Below are 14,082 nucleotides of genomic sequence, written 5' to 3'. Positions count from 1 at the left end.
CCGCTTTTAAGTAGGCTACATTATATGTAAATGTATTTTCAAGGTTAAAATTGTTATAGAATTGTTATAATTCACTAAATAACTGGACTAAAGTTTAGTTGGGTCTATAGCATAGCCTACACTTAAAATAAAGGCCAGATTGTAGATTGAAATAGTCTCATTTAAACAATAGGGGCATATTGAAGATTGTCCTTTAGTATTCAATAAATAACCGTTATGTACTATACTGTAGCAAATAATTGCAAACGTGGATTCTGAACTAATAAAATGTATTAAAAAAACAACAACAACATGGGTTTAAACAGGCATTAGTATCCTTTAGGAAAAATACTCTAACACTAACTAAATACTCCCCACAACGAATGTAGACATACAATGGAATAAATGAGTGAAGTAAAGCCTTTACATATTATTATTCTGTTTGTTTATTCTCCATTTATGCAAAACCAGCGCGTTCCTAATTAGTTTATTTAAGTCAGACGCCTTCGTGTGGGATCAAATGTTTTAGTAGTACAAATTCTCAGCATGCCCTAATAGTCCTGGAGGGATTCCGCTTTGAACGACGACGCTTCATTCAGGTGGAATATACATTGGTGAGTGAAGTGATCAAAAGTGAAGAGGTGTCAATTGAATCATTCATTTACTGCAAGGGTCTTGAACGTTTTTCAGGCCAAGGACCCCCTATACTGTGAGAGAGAGAAATGAATGAAGCAGGGGCCCCCTCTATATTGTATCAAATTGTGTTTCAGATTAAACTTCCTCTTTTTTTACTTGGTCTGCTCTTTTCCCCCTCTCGACCTATACCTCTTTGCCAAAAAATAGCCGATTTACAAGCTCACAAAGCCTGGCAGTGCAAGGCCTTGTGAGCTTGTAGATCTGCTATTTCTCCTGCAGAATAGCAATGCTAGGGTTCAAGTGGTTAATGCAAAAAAAAAATAATCATATCACACAAAGATTTGACGGCCCCCCTGTAGTAACTCTGAGGACCCCCTAGGGGTCCCGGACCCCCTGTTGAAGACCCCTGATTATTACTAGTCTTCTGTCGTGTTTCCCGGGGGTTAACAAATAGTCCCTCGTTCATCACCCGCGTGAGAACAATTCAGCAGGTATTTCTGTCTATTTACATTTTGTCTGGATAACAACACTGGCAAGAGATAGTGCGCACGGCAGGGTAAATTGTAGGTCACATTTTGCTACACAAAAACAGAGGTGCAGGCATTTGTGAGAACTGTTTAAAATTTGTTTTATGTTTGAATAGACGGAGAGAGGACAGTTTGCTGATATGTGGTTTTAATAGGACTGCTTTGAATAGCAGGGAGACTGTACCGTTGCTTATTTGGTTATTATTCTATTCATTCCCCTTGACCTTTACGCAGTATTACCCTCTCTTTTCGTTGCAACGGAGACGGTAATGCAAGTGCATTTTTTTTAGATATATAATATAATTACAAAGGTGAATTGGTTTGAGTTATTATATACAGTATTTCACAATGCGATGCATTGTGAGCTTGTAGATTGGCTATTTTCAAATGCAAAATAATAATCAAAATCTACAAAGTAACAAGCAACTAAAGTTTTCAAATAATTGTAGTGGAGTAAAAGTACAATATTTGTCTCTGAGGTGTGTAGTGGAGTAGAAGTAAAAGTACTGAAAATTGGAAATACTCCAATAAAGTAAAAAATACCCCAAAGTTGTACTTAAGTACAGTACTTGAGTAAATGTACTTAGTTACTTTACACCACTGGTAATTTAAACTGGTCATTATATCCAGGCAGCGGTAGGTTTGCAGTGCACCAAGCAGTTCAGTGCTTAGAAAATACACTCGCAGGTTTCCCCGAGGCCTTAGTGGTGAATACAATTGTATCAGGGGGTGTCACTCTCTCCCCCTGATATTATTACACCAAGTTGCCAGGCGCTACTGTCTCCGATCATGTTTGAATGAGTCACTTGTCAGAGAGGTGCGAGTAAACGAAATCCTGTTGTTTCTTACTGTCTGTTCAGCTCCAAGTTGACGAATGAGGTGTTTTCGCAGTGATGTCAAAGTGTGTCTCTGTGACAGGGCCGCTTCAGACGAATCAGTCAGGGATAAAGTGGCAGGACGCCACGCAGTCTCAGCCTCCCTATCTTCACATTGTCCAGGGATAGTCCAGCATGCAAAGCAAGCTGCATTCACATCTGAAGATCAATAGAGTTATGTGATTTGAAGTAAAATAAATAAATAAATACAAATACATTTAATTAAAATACTGTAAACAAAAATATACCTGGAGAAGGCCCTTTAAAATCAGTATTTCTCCAGGCATATGTGTATGTAATATAGGCCTATTGTGGGTATAATAATAATACATTATTATATCATTATTAATAATATTATTGTTATTGTTATTAGTATTATTCTGCATTTTTTAAGAGATCGCATGGTATATTTTATTTATAAAGAGTCAAATTTAAATGACTTCTCATATCCAATTTTGAGGATCTCTTTATTGATTTTTGAAGATGACCATCGCTACAGTGCTATCTTAACAATGTTTGTTTCGTTCATTGCATAATAGCTGCCCCTCTTCAGGTGTCATTGCCTTATGTACCGACTTGATAATCATTATCTCCAACACTCGCAACACTCCAGCACTTGTTATAGCCTTCTACTCTGTTCCTGATTAGCCAATACAGCCTTCTATGCCTGCAGATATTATGTAGTAGGTCTATGTTATTGAGATAACAGTGATTCAAGAACACAAGCGCTGATTTTTATAGTGAAGATTAGGACTGTGATAATCCCCACTGTTGACTATTTATTAAATATTCAGATTATAACTATTTGGGTTACTATTAATGATAATGGTGTTATTATGAACTTGAACAGATTTATTCAAGTCAGATGTAATGAACACTCTAGCAACATTAGAACACATGACTCTAAAAGCTTAGTAATAGAGTAATCAACTCAGTATAGGTCATACTATAATAAATGTATTATTATTATTACAATATTAATTCTATGCATTAATATCCATTATCCATTGTGTGGCAAGTTTTCTGAATTTCAAATGTTAGAATGTGTGTTTAATAAAAATACAATATAACTTTAAACACCTACAGGCTAAGATAAATCATTCATAAATATCAGAATTTGATTGCCATTTCATTGTATATTAATCATCACTTAACAATTATTACTTAAATACATACCACATATTTAAGTAATAATAATGATTTAATTATTTAATTATTACTCAAGTTTTTTAAGCACAAATATACATAAGTAATAATAATATTATTTAGGCTGCACATATTTGCTCTCATATATTATACTGAGACAGTAGCCTAGGCATCTGAGACAAGCAACAAGTAGCAATGGTATTAGCTACACATTTTCTCCTCACATGTGATTTGCATCTTAGCTTATGCCAAACAATAACCAGACTATATTAGCACCGTTTCGAAATCATTCCTTTATGTGAGCGAAAAACTGAATTGTTGCTCTTGTCGGCCAATAGGGAGCTTATCAATCTTATTAATTCATAGCTACAATAATGATACCATATTGTTACAACAAAAACAAATAAAAGTGTGTCCGGGAATGTAGCCTATTATTATTACATGTCATTTAAACTCACTGAATTGTGAAAGCTATCATCAGCTTAAAAATAAAAAGTGAGTTTTTTTTTCTTCCTAAAACATGAGAGCTGTATAATCCTAACCCACATTATCAAGATTTTAAGAAATAATGTTAATTCTAGAAATTATTTGTGGTTCTCCTAAAGCTCTTGCATCAAGGTTAAAAGGAAATACATGAGCACTTAATACAATGCAGTGCAGACTTTGGCCTTCAACCATGAAACCCTGATGTTATACATTATGGTGTCTGTGTGAAAGTCATTTCCTGTATTTGATTAAAATCTGGCTAGGGGCCCTCCCAACAATGACCTATTTACAGTTATTTTATGGATGACACTGTTAAGTTTTATGCCTGCATGAGAGATGAGAGACAGTAACCTGCTCCCCATGAGCAGGCTAGCAGGCTGCTATAGCTAGGAGGCTGTGAAACACAGGGCCAGCCTGTTTGGAGTGGTAGATGATTCAATGATTAAACGGGCCATGACAGGTGTAAAAGCAACCTTTGTCATTTCGAAATGTACCGTCCTTGCTTCCTTGGCTCGCCCACATCGGAACGCCCTGCTCACCTGCCTGATTATTATTAGTGCATATGTGTGTGTGTGTGTGTGTGTGTGTGTGTGTGTGTGTGTGTGTGTGTGTGTGTGTGTGTGTGTGTGTGTGTGTGTGTGTGTGTGTTGGGGGAGGGGGATATACAGGGGTATTGGAGCCTGCCAACAATCCTCTGTGGGTTCCATACCCTGTTGGTGTCATGTGATGAACCACTGCCAGAGAAAGATATGCATTCCTTCCATAAGCTGCTGAGAGGTATAAGCTTGCAGGCTATTTGCCAGTTTGGCTTGGTCTCACACACGCGCACGCACGCACGCACGCACGCACGCACGCACGCACGCACGCACGCACGCACGCACGCACGCACACACACACACACACACACACACACACACACACACACACACACACAGCCAAACAAGATCATAAAATGACAACAGATATAGATATAACTGGGAAAAGGATCTAGGCTTTTTATTACCTTTAGACAGAGGGAGACTCCTTTATCTGAGTTATTGTCTCTGTACAGCTCTCGCTAGCTTCAGCCTATCAGCACACTGTTGTGATGTCATCCTGTACTAACCTGACACTTTTCATCTGACCTCTTCCAGCTACTTTGGCCCCATTCACTCATTAATTGCTTTCAATTATACTGTAGAGTTATCATAGCAACATTTTTTTTTACTGGACAAAATATCCATGACACTAGGTTCACAAATTAAGATAGTTAGGATATCATTTGAAACCTCATATTTATATCTTCTTCATTGACCCCAGTCATATTCTTTGTTGACTGTGACCCTCATGGGGCTGTACTTTGTCGCCTCCTTTTTTCCCTCTTCTACACCAAACATCTTTGTCAAAAATAACAGATCCACAATCTCACAACACGCCACAATGTGTTGCTTTATGAGCTTGAAGATCTGCTATTTCCGCAGAATGTTTGCCTATTTTGTCTGAATAGAAGAAGGATACAGAAGCGATCTGTGTGCGTGCATGTATGTGTGTGTGCAAAATAAATGACTGGATACAGAAGGTGGGCTCTATATACTGGATCTGAGCACTGAACAGTATATAGAAACCAGGCTTTCCATAGGTACTGGGGAAAGCCTTGTGCTACGAGGTTGGAGAATCAAGAATTCATTAATAAGGTTAATTTGTCATTACTCATACTGTCATGCAGGTACAAGCAGGTGGGATATGTTCTGTTAAAGACTGTTCTAACACAACAATACAACATCAAGATAATAATAAAAATAATACTGGATGCAATGAAGTAAAAAAAAAAAAAGAAGAAAAGAAAGCTAGGCCATAGCTAAGATGACAAATAAAGATAAAAGTACAGGTAGAATGGCAGGTATATGATAAAACTCTTTAAGGCAGGTATATGATATCCTTAGCAGCAATGGGGAATATGGAAGACACCAGAAGGCATGCATATCAATTCCACTTGTCTATGTACAAGTGTCCAAGTAACATTATGAGCAGCTGCTCGGGATTCTTACAGATGAATGCAGTTTTGTTTTTGTTTTTTGTTCTTTTGTTTATTTTTGTCCTTGTCCTTGATGCATACTCTGATGCAGAGAAACACTCTTTCTGAGTCTTGAGTCCCGGGCTATAAGACACCTCCAGCGATTTCCATTCTACTCCAGTCCAGTCCAGATGATACTGTATTCTGTAAATATTCAGTAGTATGCATAGTCAATGCCTGTGTAAAGTAACTAAGCACATTTACTCAAGTACTGTAACTTTGAGGATGTTTTTACTTTACTGGAGTGTTTCCAATTTTCAATACTTTTATTTCTACTCCAATACATCTCAGAGGAAAATATTTAACTTTTTACTCCACTACAATTATTTGACAACTTTAGTTACTAGTTACTTAGTAGATTTAGATTATTATTACAAAACATTCATTAACCACTTCAGCCCTATGTATACTTAGGCTCAAAGCATTTTTATACATTTGGAAACTTGTGAAATGGGACATTCTGCTAAATGAGTACTTTTACTTTCAGTACTTAGGTATATTTTAATGTGAATACTTTTGTACTTTTACTCAAGTAAACAGAGTAGGCTATTTCTACATTGTGGTATTGGTACTTTTACTTAAGTACAAAATGTGAGTACTTCTTCCACCACTGTGCATAGTATGCACCACTATACAGTATACTTTGTTGGCCGGGGTCTGCCAGGGCTCTATACTTGGTCAGCTCCTTTTTTCCCCCACACCAAATCTCCTCACCAAAAATAGCAGATCTCGAATAGCAGATCTCGAGGAAGCTCATAAGCTTGTAGATCTGCTATTTTCCTCCGACTGTTCGCCTATTATGACATGCCTAAAATAGGAACGCTATAGTTCATGTTTGTGTCTTTGACACCATGTACATATAAAATAAACACTCCTGTTCCCTAAATTCCACCTCAACACCTAATTTATTTTCCACTTTTTGCAACTGTTGTACATCTCTGCTGTCCGGCAGAAACCAGCCAACTCCAAAATGTTCATTTGTTTTCAGGAAATGACAAAAACAAAACAAAAAGTGGAGTTAGGAGGTTTTGTTCATCATTGATAAGAACAGCTGAATGGACCTCCAAGCTCACAATGAGGTTGGAGGTCAAAAGGGGGAGGAGCCTGGAGTCAGCAAAACCAGCTAACTCCACCCCCCTTTGGTGGCGTTAGCTGGTTTTGTCAGAAGCGCTTTTTAATACTTTTCATTGGTTCAATATTTTGTTTACCAACACACAGACGTAAAGGGTGTTCAATAGCACTTCAATAGCATTTATGGGGAAAAAAATGCAAAAGCGTCAAAATAGAGTTAGCTGGTTTCTGCCGGACAGCAACAATATTTAAATGTGTCCCTGTAAACAACTCAACAACCAAATGCGTTGTATTTGCAAAGTTGCTTGGCCCATAAAGTAATTCTGATTCAGTTTTATCCCTTTGTGGAACCTCTGGAAGCAATGGTCACATGGCAAGACCCCCTCTTGGGAAGAGCCAGTAGTCCACCATCCATCACCATGTGACTTAAGTGTTTAAAAAGCCATTAGACAATTCAAATTCAAGTATTCAACACACTAAGCAGCTGATTCAAATGAGAATGTGACCGCTGACACTTTTTGATGTTTTAGCCTGAGAGAAATGCCCACACGTTCAGCCCATGGATATACAGTATAGTGGAGGGGTAAAAAATAAAACCAGCACTAAAGAATCCATAGATAAACTGCATAGTGCAAATAGTGCAGTCAAGTTCACCAAATGTTTTCGGTTAAAAGACACGAGTGGAATGCACCATTTTCTTCAATTTAATCAGGTAATTCCAAAAAGGTTGCACGTCAGATCTCGTAGCCTCTGTATGTGCAAAACCCTATAAGCTCATGTCATCTGTAGCTTGAGAGTCATTGTTATCGTCTCTCCATGCTAACATCTCCAACTGTCTCCATCCTGTTGAACGAGCCCCTGTCGCTGTGTTGTGTCTTTGGATGAGAAGGTCAGATCTCTAGCAGCCTATACACTTTCCCTGCATCAGCTGTTTTGAGGCCCGGTCAGAGAGGCAGCAGCCTTGGTAGAGATGACGTCATAGATAGTGAAATAGAGACAATTGAGGGCGGTGGGTGGGGGTGGGGGCATGATAAACTAGCAGAGCAGTGTTTATGTGGGCGATAAACAACATGGGTGTGGGGGGGGGGGGGTGGCTGCATGAGGCCTAGTCAGTTTTGAGGTAGCAATTTTTTTTAAAGGACGACTTCACCCATTTTCAACCTGTCTTCATATAATTGGTCCTCACTAATGTTCATGATAAAATAGTACAATTTCTTTCCACTCGGTCTGTGTCTCATAAGAGGTCAGTGGACACTTCAGAAACCCAGTTAGGCAGATTTTTTTTTCAAGATTTGTATTTTTATTTTTTACATTTTTATTAACGCGAGAACAATGGCTTCCATTATAGCATGCTAACTTTCCAGGAATAGAAAGCCAGCAGTTTCTATTAGCTTGGATTCCCCATCGATGATGGCACTGGTAGGCGGGTTTTCTGAACTGTCCACAGCCCTCCTCTGAGACACAGAGTGAATAGACAAAATGGTACCATATTATAATGAGCATTAGCGAGGACCAAATATATAAAGGTATACGTTGAAAATGGGTGAAGTCGTCCTTTAAGCATGTTGTGCAAAATCATAACTCATTTCTCTGATCATTTCTAAATAAGTCCTTGCTTTTATCCACTGTCTCTGGCTGAGTGTTCTCAATGTGATATCAGAGTCATATCAGACAGTAGCCTATCTGTTATCTTGAAATGTTATCATGAATCAAGATGTATACTGTGCCACAACAACATCAACAGGCAGCGTGATAACATTGTTATATTTAAACATATCAAATTTTCTTAACTTGGTTCCACAGATAAATATTGTGTTTTGCCTTCTTATATTATTTGACAATTTGTCCAATGTTTGACCAGTTTTTATAGTATAGTTTGTTGATTACTTTTGATGCAATAATGGTCATTTTTTTGTATTAAAAAGGTCTTAAAAGTCCTTAAATTGTCACTTCCCTCTCATCTGGGGACCCCCCAAAATCATCTGGGGACCCCTACCCACAGGTTGAGAACCACTGCAGTAGAGGATACATTGTACAATCCTGGAGACATTCATTAAAAACATTAACCCTGGGCATATTTTGGGATATTTTTTTATAAAAAAATTAAGAAAATCAAACCTTTTCCAAAACTTTCCAAAATGTTTCAATTGCTTTTCGAAAAGAGCACATCTACCAGCTCACAACACGTTACATTGCAAGTATGAAACTTTAACCCAAATTCCATCTGGACAAATAACAATTGCTTTGTTTGAGCCTTTGCACTGTCATTAGGACTCAGGGTTTTACAGTAGGCTCCACAGAGACAGAGAGGCCAACGGAGCAGCTGCCAGACCTTGCAGCTCTCCGGCCCGCTCACGCATTCTCAAGGTCTCTACGGAGTCTCAGCTGCTTGCTGGCGAGATACGACATGATAGGGGAGTGTTCTGTATAGGCAAAGCAATTGTCAATTGTTATTTGTCCAGATTGAAATGGGGGGAAAGTTAACCACTCAAACCCTCTATCCTTAGTAAAACACACCTGAGTTGCAACTTGTTACACTCTTATTTCATTCTACATTGCCGACTTACTCTTTGCCGAAAATAGCCGATCTACAAGCTCACAACATGTCACAACACTTTGTGAGCTGACCTGCTACTTTTTTACATCATGTAGATACGTGCATGTAGATCTGCTAGGTGATCGTTCCCCCCCAGAATAGGGATACTGGGTTTCAATTGGTTAATCAGTGGCTCTCTTAAACTAGATCAAGGGTCCCAAAACTTTTCATGCCATGACCCCCCAAAATAATCATATTTGAACTGGGGACCACCCCCACCCTGATAAGGGCTTGGAATTGTAGGAGTTGAGGCTTTAAATTTTGTTTGACTCTGTTCTCTTGTAGATCGGCTATTTTCAGGTAATATTTGACAATTTGGCCAATGTTTGTTTTTATAGTATAGTTTGTTGATTACTTTTGACGTAGTAATGGTCTTATTATTAGTTAATTATTTTCATTTGAGAGTTATTAAGCAAGTCCTTAAATTGTCACTTTAGAAATGGGCAGATACCCTGTATACACTTCTACTGTATATGGGCTTGTTTACTGTTGAGTGAGAAAACAATGTTGCACATTAAGCTAATCATCTGGGGACCCCACAAAATCATTTGGGGACCCCCCTGGGAGTCCTGACCCCCAATTTTGGAACCATCGCTCTAGATTGCAATCAGCATACTGAACCAGCCTGCTGTGAATCAACCAGATTTGTTCTTTCTAAGAAACTGAGAAACTGAAACAGACATTAAACAGTGTTTCATAAATCCTCTGCTCTGCACAGGCAGTGCTTTATTGAAATTCCCAGTCCTGCCTGCATGGCTGGAACCTTGACCTTCTACAAAACACAAAACAAAAAAAAATGGTTAGAGTTTCTTTCCGATGGAAAATGTGCTCGAATGTGTCTACAGCCTTTTGAACCTGGAGAACAAATAAGCTCTCCGTAGATCTGATAAGATCCTGGCTTTACTGAAAAGGGTCTCAAGCTCCACCAAACATGGCCGACATTGCGCGGCCCTTGTCCTTCCATGACCGCGCTGGCCTCGCCCCGTCTCGGCCTTTCTCTCTCTCTCACACTTGACACAGTCACACCACAGACCAACACACACGTGTGCACGCGCCCATCCACTCATGCATACACACACGCACACACACGCATGCACACGTACACGCGCACACACGCAGATGCACACACACACACACACACACACACACACACACACACACACACACACACACACACACACACACACACACACACACACACACACACACACACACACACACACACACACACACACACACACACACACACACACACACACACAATTACCCTTCTGCACACATTAAACACTCTCGGTGTGACTCTGAGGTTTCAGCCAACCTCTACTTTACTTTTCTCAGTTGCCAGACAATGAAAACATTGAGAGGCAGTTTCTATGGCGTGACCGGGGCTTTTGTTTGACTGAAAAACATATGCATTCTACATGCTCCAATTATAGGTTTTATCAGATCTCCGTCAAACACACCAATCATGCGCCCTCCTTTGTGCCGTCTCCAACGGTGTGTGCTGTACCACGCAGAGCGCTGGTGCGCCGTGTTTGCATGTTTACCCATGGTGGGAGGACAACGTCCCTGTGCGCGGAAACAAGACACGGCTTGGTCGGAAAACAATGTGTCACAGCCCCGTGCACTCCACACGGTAACAGATTGGCTTTCAATCTTTCCCTGTCTTGACATCATTTCAAAATGAAATATGCACTGTAAAAAGTGTGAATGTGCCTCTGAGAGTGTTGAAATTGACCCACAGGGGCCCCTTTGGGTCCAATTCAACACTTAAAGTTAAATTAACACTGAGGATTTTAATGTGTGGGGAGGTCATATCAGGATGATCTGTGGCACATATACAGTAAGAACGTCATTGTGAGCTGCACGGTCCACCTCCACAAAGACATGGCAGATCTGAGTGACCATTGGTTCTGGGCTTGGTTGGCCTTATTTCCGCCCAATGTCAAAAATGTCACATCCGCAAAATCTGGCCATTGTTGATTTCACGTCAAGCTGATATTTTGACTGGGGCCCATTTTTTAAGTCACATTGCCATAAGATAAATATCAGAAAGTACAGTTATGCGTGTGGACAAATGAGTACTCAAAACAGCGTTAAAACCATTCGACAGGTATTTTATTCTTCACTCCATCGTAACACACACAGTTCCAGCCTTTTTTCTTAAACCTACAACCAATTAGCCGCAGTTGGGACCTTCAGACAGAGACTATTCTCTCACTCACAGTGGACAATCACTCTGGCCTTCTCTACTTTGACCCCCTGCCATTATCTTCGTTGACACAAACACAAGCCCTGGCCATTGTGCATGGTTTGTTTTGATAGACCGTGGTCTGCTGCAGCTTGTGTTTACAGATCTGGGAGAAAACAGCCTTCAAACCTTAAGATGCTGGAGGTTAGCAGTCTGTACTAACTCGTATCAAATACTGTGTGTAGTGAGATAATCATGAATTGATATCACTGCAGAATCTATGGGAGAAGGGTGGTTGTCACAACTAGTAACTGGAGCTCTATTCTGTGATGACCTAGACTGTCTGCAGCAACTGGGATGAGCAAGAGTGGTTTATTTGTCACTCACTCAAACAGGTAAAATAATATCAGATAAAATAGGATAGAAACTTGCAATTTGGTTGCTTTACTTGCGATGAAAAGCTGTCAGCCAACTCTTAAGCCTAAGTTACACTTCATCATAAGACAACAAGCAACACGATCGTACAACAGAATTGGACTTAACCACGTAAACCATTTTCACTTAATATACTTTGTTGTACATCAAATAGTGAAAATAGCCGATCTACAAGCTTACAATGCATCGTGTCGTGGGCTTGTATATCTACTTGTGTGTGATAATTCACAGCAGTAGATTACTAAACCAGTGGTTCTCAAAGTGGGGTCTCAAGGGTCACCAGCTAAATTTGGTAATACAGCATCACAATAATTTTAACCACTTTATCCATATTTTATACGTTGGCTATTGATGCTTTTTTAACACATATCTTCTATTCTGGGGGTCTCTGACACAAAACATTTTCAGATGGGGGTCTGCCGCCAAATACATATCAATTTAGATTTTTTACTTAAAAGGTTTGAGAAACATTGTACTAAACAGCTGTTTTCTCAGGGTTATAAATGATCAGGTCAGGAAACATTTTAAAAACTATTCAGAAAATGAAAATACCCCCCCGGCCCAAATAAGAAATTAGATACCGTAAGATAAAAAATTAAGTGAAAAGTACAGGTAGAACGGCAGGTATGATAAAACTCTTTAAGGCAGGTAAGATATCCTTGGCAGCAATGAAAGAAGCCAGAAGGCATGCATATCAATTCCACTTCTCTATTCCACTTGTTTACGTGAATTGTGCAAGTAACATTATGAGCAGCTGCTCGGGATTCTACAGATTAATGTAGTTTTTGTTTAGTTTAGTTTTTGTTTTAGTTTTTTGTTCTTGTCCTCTTTCTGAACCTTGAGAGCTGGGCTATGATGCACTTCTAGCGCTTTCCAGTCTGCTCCAGTCCAGAATATATTCAATAAATATTCAGTAGCATTCATAGCATAGTACTTCACCACTTAAACCCTAAACTTTGCTGACTGGGGTCCTTCAGGGGTCTATACTTGGTACCCTCTTCTTTTCCCTCAACACCAAATCTCTTCGCCAAGCAGATCTACAAGCTCACAAGCTTTCCAACTGTCTGCCTTTTATAACGCCACCAGGAGACCGATTTTTGCAAAACACATTTCTTGATATTACTCCTATAGATTTTGTCCAAACATCACGCAGATCGGTTTCTTATCTCTATAGTTTCTTATCTCTATCGTCATGTGATCAACATAGATCTGTCCGATTTTTCATATTCAATCCTGATTGGCTAAGTTTGGCATCTAAAGTTTGCAGGAGTGGCTCCATTTGAACAAAATTCCTCAAATCATGAATGTCCGATGATGTGACCTATGATCATGAAGTGTGGGTCATGATCGCCGAAATGAGTTTTCTCAGACGGGTGGCCGGCCTCTCCCTTAGAGATAGGGTGAGAAGTTCAGTCATCCGTGAGAGACTCGGAGTAGAACTACTGCTCCTTGACTTGGATAGGAGCCAGCTTACGTGGTTCGGGCATCTAGTACGGATGCCTCCCGAGCGTCTCCCTAGGGAGGTCCTCACTGCACGTCCCACTGGGATGAGACCCCGTGGCAGACCAAGGACCAAATGGGGGGGATCTCCACACTGGCCTGGGAATGCCTCGGGATCCCCCAGGAGGAAGTTGCTAATGTTGTTCTTGAAAGGGAAGACTAGAAATCTCTGTTGGAACTGTTACCCCGCGACCCGATTCTGGATAAGCGGTTGAAGACTGATGGATGGATGGAATTTCTTTTATATTACTCCTACACATTTTGCCAAAACATCACGCAAATTGGTACACATTATATCTATAGTCATGTGATCAAGTCGGATCCGTCAGAGTTTTTATAGTCCATCCTGATTGGCTAAGATTGGCATCTAAAGTTTGCAGGAGTGGCTCATTTTGAACAAAATGCCTCAAATCATGTCTGTGCAATAACTTAATCAACATTAATCCCTCAACTTCTACAGATTCCACTCACCTCTATAATGACTGAATTCCCAACAACCTACCTGGCCTACTGGAGATCTGAGCACTTTTTCTAGTTACTATTGTACAGTATTTGTATATATGTATACATACAGTATATACACATGG

The sequence above is a fragment of the Gymnoscopelus microlampas genome (assembly GCF_963454915.1).
Source record: "Gymnoscopelus microlampas genome assembly, chromosome: 5".
Lineage (NCBI taxonomy): Eukaryota > Metazoa > Chordata > Actinopteri > Myctophiformes > Myctophidae > Gymnoscopelus > Gymnoscopelus microlampas.
Note: the sequence above shows the minus strand (reverse complement) of the source record.